Below are 20,159 nucleotides of genomic sequence, written 5' to 3'. Positions count from 1 at the left end.
TAATATCCAACTTGGTTATGTTCTCCTTTGGTACATGTACATATACATCACAACCAAATACCCTTGGATGTGATAGGTAGGGTTTCTTACTAGTCCATACCTCATGTGGAGTCTTATCCTCCAACATTGATGAAGTTGATTTGTTAACCAAGTAACATGCATTCTCCATTGCCTTTGCCTAGAATTCATGTCCTAACCTGACACCACTGAGCATGCTTCTTGCCTTCTCCATCAACGCCCTGTTCATTTTTTCTACAACTCCATTTTGCTAAGGTGCGTATGGAGTAGTATTATACCATGCTATACCACACTTCTTACTAAAATCTTCAAATTATTTCTCGCAAAACTGTCCATCATTATTTGTCCTCAACACCTTGATCTTCTTTTCTGTTTCGTTTTCCAACAGAGCCTTAAATTATTTAAACCTGTTAAAGAATTCAGATTTCTTCCTCAGGAAATATATCCATGCATTCCTTGAGAATTTATCTATAACTTAGAAATATTACATAGACTTACCCAATGATAGAACCAACACAGGACCAAACACATCACTAGGCATAAGCTCTAATACCCTTTTCACCCTCTTATCGCCCAAGGGAAAACTCACTTGATTCTGCTTCCCATATACACAATGTTCACAAAACTTGAAATCCAGAGAGAAATTAGACATGCATTCTACCATACCATTACCATGCAGTGTTCAAAGGCCCTTATCTCCAATATGTCCAAGCCTTTGATGCCATAACATGGTATTTTCTCCATATACCACTAGGTTTTTTGCTCCACTTTCAGTAACCACGGAACGGTTGCACCCATCATTAACAATGCTAACTAGAAGCTTGTAAAGAGTTCCAATTCAAACTCCCCACATCAATACCAGTGCTCCCCAAACCATCTTGTAGGTATCTCTCTCTAACATTGTTTTTACACCTTCATTGTCCATCTTACTTACAAAAATCATATTTTTGGCCAATGCAAGAATATGTAGAACACCAGGAAGTGTTCTAATCCTTCCACCTTACAATTTCAGCTTGAATTTTCCACATCTGATGATTCTGGTCTTCCTACCATCCCCTAAGAAGACATCACCACCATCATATTTCTCATATGCACAAAACCACTCCATATGAGGAGTGAAGTGAAAGGATGCACCTGAGTCAATCAGCCATGCCTCATGATATACATGTGTACTTGAATAAGAAGCCAAGTACACATCCCAAACATCATCTGAGGTGGTTTTTGCCTTCTCAGAAAGAGAATTATCATATCCCTTTCTTTTCTCAGGAGCTTTAGATCGACAATCCTTTTTGTAGTGTGCTTCATTTCCGCATTTCCAGCACACCTTTACAAATTTTCTTGGAGATTTAGATCTCCCACTCAAGAACTTCTATTCTGGGACTATCCTCGTACACACAAGGCATATCCATTCTAGCTCTCCATATTTTCCATCTAATCTCCTCCGACAACAAGGATGAGACTATTTCATCAAACTTCAAGGTAATTATATTGCTACCTATTGAAACAACCAGACTATCCCATGAATATGGTAGAGAACATAACAAACTAATGCACTTATCTTCATTTGAAATGTTTATATTAATAGATAAAAATTGTCTTACCATGATATTAAAGGCGTTTAGGTGCTCTATCACCGAGTCCACATCCTTCATCCTCAGGTTATACAACGTTTTCCACAGGAAAAAATTATTCACTAGAGACTTAGATAGGTACAAAGTCCCTAACTTATCCCATAAAGCCTTCGCTATAGGTTCCCCTGATACATTCAACAATACTGAATTTGAGATATAAAATCATATTGTGCTCTTTGGCTTCTAATCCAACCTCACCCAATATTCTACTGACATTGTTGTTGGTTTAGTACCTAGATCTACCTCGATCCATTGATCTCTATCCACCAATAGATCCTCCATTTCAAGCTTCCACAATTCAAAAAATTGTCCATTTAATTTCTCGATCTCTATCTTTCCACTGTTTGCCATCTTCTTTCACCACAAGAATTGATCTCACATATCTCCCATTGTAATAGGGTTTACCCCATGCCCGAGAAAAACACCTCAGTAGCAAAGGCATCCCCTTGAAGCCGAAACAACTTTGATACCAAATGTAGGTTTTAACCCTATACAAAAATTACTTGCAAACGAATTTTTCAAATAGAAAAATAAACAATGGTGAGAACATAAAATAAATATACACATAGGTTTTCCCCTGGATCCCAAACCGGGACTACCAAATTGATGTTTTCATTATATTCCTTTCAATGTTACAATATATATATATATATATATATATATATATATATATATATATATATATATATATCGATATTCATATAAACCTCAATCCATTAACCCCGGATTAGAACATAGCCATAGTTCCCTTGACAAGATCTACAAAATACCATGGGAAAAAAACCATCATGCTCAAAACCATGTGCAAAACCTATGCACAAAACCATGGGTGGGTCCACCCACCATCTTTTGGTTTCCCCCCACCCTTGGGTTTGCCCAACTATTAGTCGGTCTGCATAATTTTTTTTTTCTCGGGGTGCTACCCCGTACCCTGTACAAGGGAATACTTCCCCTCTGCAAATCCCTTGATAGGGGGGGGGGGGATGCCGCTCCTCGTTGTGACATGCCACTACGTAATATACAACGCGTGTGACTAGTCATGGAAATAATATAACACACACCCAACATTCATAGAAGTAACACCCCCTGATTCTACAAAATATTCTTTCCATTCCCGGTGCACTATTAAAATTAACAATACCAGACACTATAAAAAACACACTTGTGCATTTATGTAAACAAGACATTCCAGTGCTACATGTTTAAGAGAAAAAATCAGTACTACAATTATTATTTTCATGCCCTCCAATCGTTCCTTCATTAAAGAATGACCGGGGCTTTTTTTATATAAGCACCACGGTGGTATACATTTCAGTTTCCAATGCTCTTTCAATTAAACACCTTGGTGCTTTGAATTATGTATAAACCATGGTGTGTTTTGTGTTTTATAAGTAACACACCGAAAAATAAATAAATAAATAAATAAAATTAAAATTTAAAAAAATTTAAATTTAAATAAATAAATTATATATATATATATATATATATATATATATATATATATATATATATATATATAATCTGTAAAACCTCTACCCGCCCAAATTTTTTATTTGTGATGAAGTTCCATTATATTCTCCGCTAAAACATCCATTCCCACAAACATATGTTTTAGCAGATGTTTGTTTCACAATTTTTTCCAATTTTATGACACTAAAAACCTCCATTATAGCCTATGCTAGGTCTTTTCCTTTTAGTGACAAAAATGCATGCTCAACCTTCATTTCAAGGCCAAATTGAATGATTCAACTTGGAGAGTATTTTTTTACTCATAAGTAACATTGATACAATTAAATATTTCTATTTTTTGACATATATATTTATGTTGTTCGAGAATACTCCAGATTGCATGGATTTCATAGGGTAAAAAACAAGGTTTGTGTGCTTGAAATAAATGCACACCATGAATGTTTGGAACAAGGGGATGGACTAAGAAAAATCAAATTTTAATTTTAATAGTTGAAACTTGTAGTTTATTGGTTGAAACCCTATAAATAAGGTTGGATGAACTTATTTTAGTAATAATTAGATTTAAATGCTGCCAAGGGATTTGCAGGGTCTATTTTAAGGTTTTTCTATATTGTACATATTTTTTAGGTTTTTAAGTTTAAGATTAGGTCAAGTGACCTAGATAGGGTTTGAAGATAAATAGTTAATGTGAATGGAGACAAATAAGATTAGTTTATTTGTTGTTCGTTTATGACATCTAAGTAGATCTAGGGTTTCAATGCCACTCATCAATTGGAAAAGTCTTGAAAAAGAATTCCCAATGCACATGCAAATGGTTACTAGAATTCTAGGGTTTAAGAGAATGAAGGAACTTATGGGATTGAATATTAAATAGGGCCTTTATGCTAGCATTTAGTATTTAAGATCCACCTGGGTGCTAACATGCCATGATAATACCTCAAGAAAATACATAACATTTCAATGTTAAACAAATATTAAAAGATGAAAACTTACAACCAATCTTAGAAAAGCACATAGTACCTCATAAACCAACAAATTTCATCATCATGAGCATCAATTACACAACAATGCTACTCTTCCTCAATAGTAGTAGAATTTTAAACAAGAAAAAGTAAATGGTAAAAGATAGTGAACTCCTTCCTCTTGTCACTAGTGCGTTACAATTTGCAAATTAAAAGTCTCTTACTTTATGTAGATGACCTAAGAGACCTTTGAAATGTGCAGGGAACATGTATCCCCACATAGCATGAATTACATCCTCATTAAATTTGGGTTGACAATAACTCATCCTCATTAAATTTCTATTGTGCATGAATACTCCAAATTGGATTGATTTTATAGGGTAAAAGGCATAGATTGTGTGCCTCAAATAAATGAACACCAAGACCTGCAATCAATTGGAAATCCAATAATGATCATTCCATCCTAAAGATACAAACATTTTCTACAACATATCATACTCATTATCCTAAAATAAATCTTACTCACTAAAATTGAAGTCTTCCAATGTAGCAATTCATCATATCTACCAATGTTCAAGTTAGAACAAATATGCACTCTCAGGCCAAACCAATTACACTCTTCGTAATGAAATTTGAAATGGGACATTATTGGACAATACCTAACCTTAGGATATAACCTTGCATCATGTTTGACAAATATCCTACATAACTATGTTTCCCACTTATACACAACTTTCACATAAGGAAAGTTGAAGCAAAACTTAGAATGTTGTATGAAATTTGAAGTATAAATATTTAAGCTCAAAGTAAGGATATAATAATGTAAATAAACAATCTACAATTTGAATCAATCATATTGGCCAACAAATGAAGTCTGGGTGTGCATTTTAGTGAAGCAATACAATTTTGACCTGCTTCACAAAAATGCACCTCTAACCTTCATTTCAAGGCCAAATTGAATGATTCAACTTGGAGAGTATTTTTTTACTCATAAGCAACATTAATACAATTATTTTTTTCTAATTTAGTGATCAGAAGGTTGAAGTTAATGTAAGTTAAACTGTTGCAACAATTACAGTTCACGATGTCACCCCAAAAGTGTCAACAATTTGTGAATAATAGAAACTTATTAGTAGAAAATTAGTGTGTAAATTTAGTAATTAAATAGTATACAATTTGAATCAATGAGATTGCCAAGAAATGAATCTTGGGCATGCATTTTAGTGAAGAAAGGCAATTTTGTATCCTTCACAAAAATGCGCACCCAATCTTCATTACAAGACCAAATTTAATAATTCGAATTGGAGAGTATTTTTTTTACTCATAGGTAACATTAATACAATTAAATATTTTTAATTTTTCACATATATATTTCCTTTGTTCAAGAATACTCCAAATTGCATGGATTTCATAGGGTAAAAGGCAGGGTTTGTGTGCCTCAAATAAATACACACCAGGAATGTTTGGGAACAAGGGGATGGACTAAGAAAAATCAAACTTGAATTTTAATAGTTGAAACTTGTAGTTTCTTAGTTAAAACCCTATAAGGTTGTATGACCTTATTTTTGTAGTAATTATGTTTAAATGTTTCCACTGAATAGATAAAGAGATATAAACACCTAGGATTTACAGGGTCTATTTTAGGGATTTTTCTATATTGTACATATGTTTTTATGGTTTTAAGTTTAATATTAGGTCAAGTGACATTGTTAGGGTTTGAAGATAAATAGGTAACAATAATGGAGACAGATATGACTAGTTCTTATTTGTTGTTTGGCAATGAAGTCTAAGTAGATATAGGGTTTTAATGCCACTCATCGATTGGAAAATTATTGAAAAGGAATTCCCAATACACATGAAAATTGTGACAAGAATTATAGGGTTTAAGAGAATGGAGGAAATTATGGGATTCATTATCAACTAGGGCCTTTATAATAGCATTCAATATTTAATATCCACTCGGGTGTTAACATGCCATGATAATACCTCATTTTAAACAAATATTAAAAGACGAAAACTTAAAACCAATCTCAGAAAAACACATAGTACCTCAGAAAATTTCATCATCATGAGCATCAATTCCACAACAATGCTAGTCTTCCTCAATAGTAGAAGAATTCCAAAAAGAAAAAAGAAAAGGTAAAATATAGTGAACTCATTCCTCTTGTTACCAATGTGTTACAGTTTACAAATTGGAAGTCTCTTCCAATTTATACATGATCTAAGAGACCTTTTAAATGTGTGGGGAACATGCCTCCCCACATAGCATGATTTACATCCTCATTAAATTTGGGTGGACAATAACTCATCCTCATTAAATTTCTGTTGTGAATTGAATACTCCAAATTGGACTAATTTTATAGGGTAAAAAGTAGGGATTACATGCCTCAAATAAATGCACACCAAGACCTGTAATAAATTGGTAGTGCAATAATTATCATTCCATCCTAAACATACAATTTTTTTTTACAAAATATCATACTCTTTATCCTAAAAGAAATCTTACTCACTAAAATTCAAGTCTACAAATGTAGCAATTCATCATATCTCCCAATGTCCAAGTCAGAACAAAAATGCAGTAGCGGGCCAAACCAATTACACTGTTGGTAATGAAATTTGAAACAATACATGACTGAATAATACCTAACCTTAGTATATAACCTTGCATCATGTCTAACAAATATCCTACATAACTATGTTTCCCACTCATACACAACTTTCACATAAGGCAAGTCAAAACAAAAGTTATAATTTTGTATGAAATCTGAAGTATAAATTTTTAAGCTCAAAGTAAATATATAACCATGAAAAAGTGTGTAAAATGATTAAATAAACAATCTACAATTTTAATCAATCAAATTGACCAATTAATGAAGCTTGGGTGTCCATTTTAGTGAAGCATGACAATTTTGGCCCGCTTCACAAAAATTCATGCCCAACCTTCATTTCAAGGCTAAATTGAATGATTCAACTTGGAGAGCATTTTTTACTCAGAAGTAATACACAACACAGTCAATAATGTTTAGTACATGAATTATATCATTCCAATGAATACGCTATCCAACACAAAACTTCACTTTAGTCATATATTTGACATATTGATATCATGTTAATTTAGAGTTGAAAAAAATATTTTTATGACCTTAGGTATATACATCAATACAAAATTTCAGCAAGGAAAGTATCCAACATCCCTATCCCACATGTCAATCCTAATTTTCAAACATTTCCCTTGATCATAGATCACATTTAATCACCATTCCAATGCATTTTCAACCATTAAGTTTGACCTGAAAGGCCTCATGGAAAAAATTGACTTTCTCTCCTCTATGTTGTAGTATTTGTGAATTCATAAATACCTTCTTCCTTTGGTAGTGTTGTGTCTTCTTCCTAGTATTGTATCTGCATATTCTGTTGTCATATCTTCTTCGGCCCACTTTCCTCTCTACGATTTAGTAGTTTTATGTTGTCCACATCCTATGTCCATGGTCTCCTTTGGATTCTATAATACACAACAATGAAAATATTTTTTAGTACACCAACCAATCCAATCATCAATGATGAAAACAATAACTGTAGGGGCATAATTATCGGTAGACTATATTTTGAATAAAGTATAATTTTTCCTAACAACATAAATATTAATTGAGATTAACATTTTCCCCATGTTACACACTTTACCACTAGTGTGTATATCAATTTTGTTTCATTCCTCATTTATAACTTACTTTATGCAATCATTTTAGAGCCAATTAAATTACTCTATAGTCAATGTAGTTGATTATTGAAATTATGGTTATTCTACTAAAGGTATTCTATTAATATTTTATTTTATTTGAGAATAATGTTATATTCTTGTAACATTTCTATGTATTAATTTTTATGGAAAAAAATAACTTGATGGCGCTAGACTAGACGCCATTTGTGCCTCACATTATGAGACCTGAGTCGACGCTAAAGTTGGTGATTGACTAATAAAAATTTAAAAATCGTTGTAGGACAAAATTTCGAAATTAAATATCCACCAACTATTGAACTAAAAAAAAGTTCAGACTCTTTCTTTCTCCTCTGAGAATTTTTTTCACTGTTGATAGGCCCAAGCCCAAAAAGAAAAGAATAGGCTCTTCTGCCTTGCTTGGGTCTCAATCTAGGACATTTGGCTCTTCCTCTCAATCACTCTCACGAGCATAAGAAACTGGTTATGGATCGAGATCAAAAATGTAGATTGGGCATTCTGAATGAATATATATGTGTTTTAATTGTATGTTGTATGTATGTGATGGTCATGCAGGGATGCCAAGGGCATCACATGTTTTGGCCTAACTATTTTATGCATGTTGTGTGTATATGCTGGTTGCGTGGGAATGCGAAGGACATCCTATGCTTTTCATTTTATAATATGAATGATCTATCTTTTTTCATGCATGATATATATTATATGATGGTTGTGGAGATGGCAAGGGTACCATGTGTATCTCCCTTATTAATTTAGGCAGATTGTGTGCGTGTGACGGCCAGATTGCTTACCTCGGCTCAAATTCCTGCCCTTCGTGCAATGTACTATCCTTCCTTGCATGCTATTTTCCTCAGCTCACCTCCATGGACAAGATTTGCTAGCCTAACCTCAAAATGTCACCCAGAGGAAAGGGAGCAGAAAATGGACAAAATGAGGTAAGTCATTGTGAAATTATATATATGTAATTGTTTAATTTTTTATTTTTTTACTTTATTTTATTTTATTATTATTATTATTATTATTTTTAATTCAAAATTAAAAAAAATAACTATTTTATATATCTAGGGACATGAGACTCACTAGGAGAAAGAGGCCTTAGTTTCAATATTGGGGATGGAGGTACTTAACAAATTTGTCGGTGTGGACTTGATAATGCTTGCTAGATACGTAGAAAAATGATCAACCGAAATCACTAAAACATTGCAAGCACATAACCATTTCAAAGGGAATCAATTGATTCCCCAACCACTCCTGGATCGAGAAGAAGATTAAGGAGGAAATCATTAAGCATAACCACTAAGAATTTGGAATAGGAAACAAAGACTTCCAATGCCCAATCCACTCTTGGGACACAAATCTCTTCTTCCACCATGCCACATTATGAATCTTGCATTGGTAGCTATGATACAAGGATAGAATATGACGTGGTTTCAAGCGAAATCCATAGATTAGATGTTGGGAATTTTTTTGTGAATAGGTTGAAGGAATCATGCCTTCAACAGTTCAAAGCCCATCTCCATTTTCCATTCTCAAAGATACCGTTGCACTTATAGAAAGCAATAATTCACAACATGGAGACTGAATTTGGCATAGGTTGGTCCGTAAAAAAGGTTAAACTACAAATGTCTCATAACTGCAAGAGATTTAGGTGCAATCAAACAAAGAAGATAAGTCAAACTCTCGCTTGAGAAAAGGCTCAAAAGAAGGGATCCTGATGTAAGTTTAAAATTATGGAAATAAATTGTAAAAATGTATGATAAGTTGGATGAACTGAGGAATTCCGGTGAGGAGAGTATATAGTTATTTGAATTTGCTCATAATATTATATAAAATTTCTTAAATGATTTTTATATTTTATTTGTGCATAGTTAAATTCAATTAGTATATGTTTCAGGACAAGGCCTCCAAGGCTAGGATTGCAAAACAAAGTGCCACACATCACAGTGGCCAGAAAGGTCTACAGGCCTTGATTTGTATTTTTGTAAGTATATTTAATATGTGAAATGATATTTTTTTTATTTCCTAGAAAAAAGTAAATGATTGCATATTAATTAGTTTAACTAGTCCATGTGCCATGTTTTGACAAGATGACGAATATGGGTGTCATCCAACTAACTTCAAAAAGGACATGTTACAAAACAAAATGGGGACCAAATTTGTAATATGGATGGAGAACATGGTATCAATAGTTGACTTTCAATAAGTTAGTTGGATATTGTTATGTTTATATGTTAATTTTCATTTCTTGCAACATAGAGTAGAGGTAACATACCCTTGTTTTCCATATTTAGCCAATGAAAAATGTTGTACATTCTAATTGTAAAATTGGTTGGAATATGGTTGGAACATAATAAGATAAATGGTATCTCCTAGGGTAACATATCAGTGGAATGTTTCCTACCATATCGATGAACTTTTTCCCACCATACCTTGCATTAAACAACTAGGGTCCTTGAATTCTTTACCCTTTCAACTCTTCATTCTTTTTCTTTTTGGATTCCATCTCGGTACTAATGTATACCATGGCCTTATGCAAACCTTCCAATTGACTAGCTAGGTGTCTCATCTCCTTCCTTATTGTTGGAAATAATATTGAGAGGGGGGGGGGGGTGAATCAGTATTATCTAATTCTTTTAATGAACCTTCCTTATTTGATATTTGAATTATATTTGCATGTCAGTACCATAAAATAATGTGCATGAACAAAGAAAACAGATAGTCACACCAAAGAACACAAGATGTAAGGTGGAAACCCAATGTGGGTGAAAACCACCTGCTGCAATATGTCTCTATCTTCTTTCAAATTAGAAACTTCTTTTACAATGGTTTTGTACTGGTGCAGTCCTTTACCAGTACGCAGGCTGCAACCTGCAGAGAGCTACAACTCTCTCTCGTTTTCCAGTCTCTCCTGGAAGGGAGCTACAACCCCCTACTTCTTTTCTTACAAGGACCACTTTTCATAAATTTTCAAACTGGATCCATAAGCATCAATTGATCATCAAGTATGAGAGAATCACCCAATCAACCGTAGTAACTAGATCAACAGTAATAGGACCAAACCCAGAACACAACAATGATAAACAAAGATTTTAAGAGAAGGAAGCACCCTGCTCCACTGCTAGCCTGCTTCCGGACTCACCCTGCTCAACTGCTAGCCTGCTTCCCGGACTCACCCTGCTCAACTGCTAGCCTGCTTCCCGGACTCACCCTGCTCAACTGCTAGCCTGCGTCCCGGACGCACCTTGCTCAACTGATAGCCTGCGTCCCTCGCTCTGAGTCTATTGAACTGCCTGCGTCCCGATGCACCTGAACCCTTCTGCGCCTGCGTCCCGACGCACCTGAACCCTTCTGCGCCTGCGTCCCGGCGCACCTGAACCCTTCTGCGCCTGCGTCCCGACGCACCTAAACCCTTCTGCGCCTGCGTCCCGGCGCACCTGAACCCTTACTGCACCTGCGTCCCTCCGGGCATAGATGATTTCAAGACTTCAGAAGTAACCCAGACAGTCAGATCTATAGATCTGAACATGCGCCGAAGAGATCTCGGTCCATCAGTAGATTCGCCTTGTTTAGATCTAGACCAGATCTAGCCCTCATAAGATATTCAACCAAAACCATGCTTAAACCAAATGATCTCCTTTGCTTTATATAGGCAAGCTCCTCCTCAAATCATGGAACAATACCACGAGCCGACACCATAATAACACAATACCGTCGGCTAGATACCAAGAGTAAAACACAAGAAACCCCCACGTGAGCTTTTCTCTGCCTTGAAATGTGTGCACTGGGTGGACGCACCTCCTGAATGGCTGGCCTGCGTCTCTGGACGTGGTCCCTGCAAGGTGTACCTGCGGGTACGCACCTTCTGAACTGATATCCTGCGTCCTTCTTATTTTTCAATAAAATGAGAGCCTTGTCATGGGAGTTGCCATCAAGTACAACATCTGTAACATATAGCCATACCAGAGAACATAATGCCAACAATCTCCCCCTTTGGACTTGATGGCAACCTTACAATCTTCAGCTTCATTCTCCCCCTTTGACATCAAGGGAAAAGGGGTATGCTCCCCCTAAGATCATGCTCCTCCTGAAAATGAACCAGATCTGCAACAAAGAACCAAAATCCACCATGAAAGAGATAGAGACATATTGCAGCAAGATCTCCTTCTGACCATCCTCCATAATGCCAAAAATGCATTATATTCTCCCCCTGAACCTGTGAGCTAACCATGACTGAACCATTTCCTGAGTCTGTTCTGCTCCCCCTGAGCCTGAGCCAACCATGACTGATCCTGAGTCTGTTCTGCTGCCCTTTCTTCATATACGCGACTTTGCAGCCTGTAACTCGCGTATATACGCGACTTGTCTTCATTATATCAGCGTATGCAAGATGGAATACTGAATTTCATCACTTTCAGATTCCCCTGTGTCTGTTATGTCCGCTGTCTGAATTATGCCACACCTTTCTGTCTCTATCTTCTTCAATTCCTGCAACTGTGATGATGTATGGTCCTTTTGTTTTGAATTTTGAAATCTGCTCCTGCATTCCCTTGCTTTATGCCCATAGTTGTTGCATGTATAACATCTTACATTTTTCATGTTCCTTCTATCACAATCAATTGCTTTGTGTCCATATGCATTGCAGGCAAAACAATATCCTCTGAAATACCTGGGATGCGATGATCTGTCTTGAACCATTCTACTTCTACATCTGGCTGCAACATGTCCAAGATTATGACATACATAACATTCAACATTTTTTAGTGGAGGAAATAATCGTCTATCATAGTTAGGAGTAAAGGATCTTCCTTGAGGAATTTCTTTCCTTGGTTGTTCCTTGTTGAGCATTTCAGATTTCTCATTAGAGTTTCTTGCCTCATCTTGTGAACTAGATTCACCTTCAACATATTCATGAAAACCAAGACCAGTCTTGATAGCAGGAGACCTTTGACTATTAAGAATATCATCCAAGACTTTAGTACTATCTTGAAATCGTAAAAGCTTATCCTTTTCTTCTATTTTACCTTTCAAGATATTTACCTCAACTTGATGTTGTTCTTCCTTTTTCAGATATTGATTCCTTAGGTCTTCTTCAGCTTTTCTTCCTTCTTCCACTTGTCGCTTTAGTTTGATCACTTCATGTTCTTGATCTTCAAGATATTCTTTGTTCTGTTCTCTTGATTTTTTAAGATCTTCTTTTAGAGAGAGGATCCTTGATTCAAGTTTCTGAATAGCTGTACTCTGATCCTTTACTATATCCTGCAATTGCTCCCTTACCCTGATTTCTGTCTCCAATTGTTCTTTTAATTTGGCAACTTCTTCAGTTTCTGCATTCTTCTCTTCATGTGCCATGAGACTTTTAATATCTTCGCTATTATTGGATGAAGCATTCTTCTTCTTATGTGCCATGAGACTTCTAATATCTTCACTATCATTGAATGAACTTTTAATATGGGTATAATAGCTTCTACCATCTTCTTCAGATATCTTTCCTTTGTTATGAGGACATCTAGCAGCATAGTGACCAATTCTACCACATAGAAAACATTTGAAAGGTAGCTTACCTTTGAACCATCCAGTTCCCCGTTCAAGATTCTTGACAAAATTTACCTCATCTTCTTCCTCTGACACTTCGAATGCGGCCTCTGGTGGTACCTCTTGTCGCATTTCAAAAGCAGTTAAGATCCCATGAAGTTGTGACATGGTGATTTTCTGCACATTCTCCTTTTCTTCTATGGCAGATACTTTAGAGTCAAATTTAGCAGACAGAGATCTCAAAACTTTTTCAACTAAGACAACTTCCTCAAATTCTTCACCCAGATCCCTCATACAATTCACAATCTCATCCATACGCAGGAAATAATTAGCTATGCTTTCATTATTACGCATCTTAAGAGTTTCATACCGGATTCTGAGAGTTTGAAGCTTTGCTCTTTTTACCTGATCATCTCCTTCGTAGCTTGTGACGATTTTGTCCCATATTTCCTTAGCTGATTTGAAATGCATGATCTTCGTAAATTCTGATTGAGTCAAACTACTCAATAGGACAGTAACAGCTTTGGCATTGAGCTCATATTGCTTTTTCTCTGCTGGATCTGTAGGAGTTGCTGATGGGAATTTGTATCCTCCTTCTACGATTCCCCAAACTTCTGCTCCAAGTGATTGTAGATATGCAGTGGTTCTTATCTTCCAGTGAGTAAAATTGTTCCCGTCAAAGACTGGTGGCCTGATGTGTGCCTCTCTTTCTGGATTAGCCATTCTGATGGATCTTTTCCTTCAAGCGATCAAGCTTCCTCAGAAGCACTTGGCTCCGATACCAATTGTTGGAAATAATATTGAGAGGGGGGGGTGAATCAGTATTATCTAATTCTTTTAATGAACCTTCCTTATTTGATCTTTGAATTATATTTGCATGTCAGTACCATAAAATAATGTGCATGAACAAAGAAAACAGATAGTCACACCAAAGAACACAAGATGTAAGGTGGAAACCCAATGTGGGTGAAAACCACCTGCTGCAATATGTCTCTATCTTCTTTCAAATTAGAAACTTCTTTTACAATGGTTTTGTACTGGTGCAGTCCTTTACCAGTACGCAGGCTGCAACCTGCAGAGAGCTACAACTCTCTCTCGTTTTCCAGTCTCTCCTGGAAGGGAGCTACAACCCCCTACTTCTTTTCTTACAAGGACCACTTTTCATAAATTTTCAAACTGGATCCATAAGCATCAATTGATCATCAAGTATGAGAGAATCACCCAATCAACTGTAGTAACTAGATCAACAGTAATAGGACCAAACCCAGAACACAACAATGATAAACAAAGATTTTAAGAGAAGGAAGCACCCTGCTCCACTGCTAGCCTGCTTCCGGACTCACCCTGCTCAACTGCTAGCCTGCTTCCCGGACTCACCCTGCTCAACTGCTAGCCTGCGTCCCGGACGCACCCTGCTCAACTGCTAGCCTGCGTCCCTCGCTCTGAGTCTATTGAACTGCCTGCGTCCCGATGCACCTGAACCCTTCTGCGCCTGCGTCCCGACGCACCTGAACCCTTCTGCGCCTGCGTCCCGGCGCACCTGAACCCTTCTGCGCCTGCGTCCCGACGCACCTGAACCCTTCTGCGCCTGCGTCCCGGCGCACCTGAACCCTTACTGCACCTGCGTCCCTCCGGGCATAGATGATTTCAAGACTTCAGAAGTAACCCAGACAGTCAGATCTATAGATCTGAACATGCGCCGAAGAGATCTCGGTCCATCAGTAGATTCGCCTTGTTTAGATCTAGACCAGATCTAGCCCTCATAAGATATTCAACCAAAACCATGCTTAAACCAAATGATCTCCTTTGCTTTATATAGGCAAGCTCCTCCTCAAATCATGGAACAATACCACGAGCCGACACCATAATAACACAATACCGTCGGCTAGATACCAAGAGTAAAACACAAGAAACCCCCACGTGAGCTTTTCTCTGCCTTGAAATGTGTGCACTGGGTGGACGCACCTCCTGAATGGCTGGCCTGCGTCTCTGGACGCGGTCCCTGCAAGGTGTACCTGCGGGTACGCACCTTCTGAACTGATATCCTGCGTCCTTCTTATTTTTCAATAAAATGAGAGCCTTGTCATGGGAGTTGCCATCAAGTACAACATCTGTAACATATAGCCATACCAGAGAACATAATGCCAACAATCTCCCCCTTTGGACTTGATGGCAACCTTACAATCTTCAGCTTCATTCTCCCCCTTTGACATCAAGGGAAAAGGGGTATGCTCCCCCTAAGATCATGCTCCTCCTGAAAATGAACCAGATCTGCAACAAAGAACCAAAATCCACCATGAAAGAGATAGAGACATATTGCAGCAAGATCTCCTTCTGACCATCCTCCATAATGCCAAAAATGCATTATATTCTCCCCCTGAACCTGTGAGCTAACCATGACTGAACCATTTCCTGAGTCTGTTCTGCTCCCCCTGAGCCTGAGCCAACCATGACTGATCCTGAGTCTGTTCTGCTGCCCTTTCTTCATATACGCGACTTTGCAGCCTGTAACTCGCGTATATACGCGACTTGTCTTCATTATATCAGCGTATGCAAGATGGAATACTGAATTTCATCACTTTCAGATTCCCCTGTGTCTGTTATGTCCGCTGTCTGAATTATGCCACACCTTTCTGTCTCTGTCTTCTTCAATTCCTGCAACTGTGATGATGTATGGTCCTTTTGTTTTGAATTTTGAAATCTGCTCCTGCATTCCCTTGCTTTATGCCCATAGTTGTTGCATGTATAACATCTTACATTTTTCATGTTCCTTCTATCACAATCAATTGCTTTGTGTCCATATGCATTGCAGGCAAAACAATATCCTCTGAAATACCTGGGATGCGATGATCTGTCTTGAACCATTCTACTTCTACATCTGGCTGCAACATGTCCAAGATTATGACATACATAACATTCAACATTTTTTAGTGGAGGAAATAATCGTCTATCATAGTTAGGAGTAAAGGATCTTCCTTGAGGAATTTCTTTCCTTGGTTGTTCCTTGTTGAGCATTTCAGATTTCTCATTAGAGTTTCTTGCCTCATCTTGTGAACTAGATTCACCTTCAACATATTCATGAAAACCAAGACCAGTCTTGATAGCAGGAGACCTTTGACTATTAAGAATATCATCCAAGACTTTAGTACTATCTTGAAATCGTAAAAGCTTATCCTTTTCTTCTATTTTACCTTTCAAGATATTTACCTCAACTTGATGTTGTTCTTCCTTTTTCAGATATTGATTCCTTAGGTCTTCTTCAGCTTTTCTTCCTTCTTCCACTTGTCGCTTTAGTTTGATCACTTCATGTTCTTGATCTTCAAGATATTCTTTGTTCTGTTCTCTTGATTTTTTAAGATCTTCTTTTAGAGAGAGGATCCTTGATTCAAGTTTCTGAATAGCTGTACTCTGATCCTTTACTATATCCTGCAATTGCTCCCTTACCCTGATTTCTGTCTCCAATTGTTCTTTTAATTTGGCAACTTCTTCAGTTTCTGCATTCTTCTCTTCATGTGCCATGAGACTTTTAATATCTTCGCTATTATTGGATGAAGCATTCTTCTTCTTATGTGCCATGAGACTTCTAATATCTTCACTATCATTGAATGAACTTTTAATATGGGTATAATAGCTTCTACCATCTTCTTCAGATATCTTTCCTTTGTTATGAGGACATCTAGCAGCATAGTGACCAACTCTACCACATAGAAAACATTTGAAAGGTAGCTTACCTTTGAACCGTCCAGTTCCCCGTTCAAGATTCTTGACAAAATTTACCTCATCTTCTTCCTCTGACACTTCGAATGCGGCCTCTGGTGGTACCTCTTGTCGCATTTCAAAAGCAGTTAAGATCCCATGAAGTTGTGACATGGTGATTTTCTGCACATTCTCCTTTTCTTCTATGGCAGATACTTTAGAGTCAAATTTAGCAGACAGAGATCTCAAAACTTTTTCAACTAAGACAACTTCCTCAAATTCTTCACCCAGATCCCTCATACAATTCACAATCTCATCCATACGCAGGAAATAATTAGCTATGCTTTCATTATTACGCATCTTAAGAGTTTCATACCGGATTCTGAGAGTTTGAAGCTTTGCTCTTTTTACCTGATCATCTCCTTCGTAGCTTGTGACGATTTTGTCCCATATTTCCTTAGCTGATTTGAAATGCATGATCTTCATAAATTCTGATTGAGTCAAACTACTCAATAGGACAGTAACAGCTTTGGCATTGAGCTCATATTGCTTTTTCTCTGCTGGATCTGTAGGAGTTGCTGATGGGAATTTGTATCCTCCTTCTACGATTCCCCAAACTTCTGCTCCAAGTGATTGTAGATATGCAGTGGTTCTTATCTTCCAGTGAGTAAAATTGTTCCCGTCAAAGACTGGTGGCCTGATGTGTGCCTCTCTTTCTGGATTAGCCATTCTGATGGATCTTTTCCTTCAAGCGATCAAGCTTCCTCAGAAGCACTTGGCTCCGATACCAATTGTTGGAAATAATATTGAGAGGGGGGGGGGGGGTGAATCAGTATTATCTAATTCTTTTAATGAACCTTCCTTATTTGATCTTTGAATTATATTTGCATGTCAGTACCATAAAATAATGTGCATGAACAAAGAAAACAGATAGTCACACCAAAGAACACAAGATGTAAGGTGGAAACCCAATGTGGGTGAAAACCACCTGCTGCAATATGTCTCTATCTTCTTTCAAATTAGAAACTTCTTTTACAATGGTTTTGTACTGGTGCAGTCCTTTACCAGTACGCAGGCTGCAACCTGCAGAGAGCTACAACTCTCTCTCGTTTTCCAGTCTCTCCTGGAAGGGAGCTACAACCCCCTACTTCTTTTCTTACAAGGACCACTTTTCATAAATTTTCAAACTGGATCCATAAGCATCAATTGATCATCAAGTATGAGAGAATCACCCAATCAACTGTAGTAACTAGATCAACAGTAATAGGACCAAACCCAGAACACAACAATGATAAACAAAGATTTTAAGAGAAGGAAGCACCCTGCTCCACTGCTAGCCTGCTTCCGGACTCACCCTGCTCAACTGCTAGCCTGCTTCCCGGACTCACCCTGCTCAACTGCTAGCCTGCTTCCCGGACTCACCCTGCTCAACTGCTAGCCTGCGTCCCGGACGCACCTTGCTCAACTGATAGCCTGCGTCCCTCGCTCTGAGTCTATTGAACTGCCTGCGTCCCGACGCACCTGAACCCTTCTGCGCCTGCGTCCCGACGCACCTGAACCCTTCTGCGCCTGCGTCCCGACGCACCTGAACCCTTCTGCGCCTGCGTCCCGACGCACCTGAACCCTTCTGCGCCTGCGTCCCGGCGCACCTGAACCCTTACTGCACCTGCGTCCCTCCGGGCATAGATGATTTCAAGACTTCAGAAGTAACCCAGACAGTCAGATCTATAGATCTGAACATGCGCCGAAGAGATCTCGGTCCATCAGTAGATTCGCCTTGTTTAGATCTAGACCAGATCTAGCCCTCATAAGATATTCAACCAAAACCATGCTTAAACCAAATGATCTCCTTTGCTTTATATAGGCAAGCTCCTCCTCAAATCATGGAACAATACCACGAGCCGACACCATAATAACACAATACCGTCGGCTAGATACCAAGAGTAAAACACAAGAAACCCCCACGTGAGCTTTTCTCTGCCTTGAAATGTGTGCACTGGGTGGACGCACCTCCTGAATGGCTGGCCTGCGTCTCTGGACGCGGTCCCTGCAAGGTGTACCTGCGGGTACGCACCTTCTGAACTGATATCCTGCGTCCTTCTTATTTTTCAATAAAATGAGAGCCTTGTCATGGGAGTTGCCATCAAGTACAACATCTGTAACATATAGCCATACCAGAGAACATAATGCCAACAATCTCCCCCTTTGGACTTGATGGCAACCTTACAATCTTCAGCTTCATTCTCCCCCTTTGACATCAAGGGCAAAGGGGTATGCTCCCCCTAAGATCATGCTCCTCCTGAAAATGAACCAGATCTGCAACAAAGAACCAAAATCCACCATGAAAGAGATAGAGACATATTGCAGCAAGATCTCCTTCTGACCATCCTCCATAATGCCAAAAATGCATTATATGCTCCCCCTGAACCTGTGAGCTAACCATGACTGAACCATTTCCTGAGTCTGTTCTGCTCCCCCTGAGCCTGAGCCAACCATGACTGATCCTGAGTCTGTTCTGCTGCCCTTTCTTCATATACACGACTTTGCAGCCTGTAACTCGCGTATATACGCGACTTGTCTTCATTATATCAGCGTATGCAAGATGGAATACTGAATTTCATCACTTTCAGATTCCCCTGTGTCTGTTATGTCCGCTGTCTGAATTATGCCACACCTTTCTGTCTCTGTCTTCTTCAATTCCTGCAACTGTGATGATGTATGGTCCTTTTGTTTTGAATTTTGAAATCTGCTCCTGCATTCCCTTGCTTTATGCCCATAGTTGTTGCATGTATAACATCTTACATTTTTCATGTTCCTTCTATCACAATCAATTGCTTTGTGTCCATATGCATTGCAGGCAAAACAATATCCTCTGAAATACCTGGGATGCGATGATCTGTCTTGAACCATTCTACTTCTACATCTGGCTGCAACATGTCCAAGATTATGACATACATAACATTCAACATTTTTTAGTGGAGGAAATAATCGTCTATCATAGTTAGGAGTAAAGGATCTTCCTTGAGGAATTTCTTTCCTTGGTTGTTCCTTGTTGAGCATTTCAGATTTCTCATTAGAGTTTCTTGCCTCACCTTGTGAACTAGATTCACCTTC

This window comes from Pinus tabuliformis, chromosome 9 (assembly GCF_031772625.1).
Source record: "Pinus tabuliformis cultivar Carrire ecotype Pingquan chromosome 9, CPIR1, whole genome shotgun sequence".
Taxonomy (NCBI): domain Eukaryota; kingdom Viridiplantae; phylum Streptophyta; class Pinopsida; order Pinales; family Pinaceae; genus Pinus; species Pinus tabuliformis.
This window is presented reverse-complemented; position numbering follows the sequence as displayed.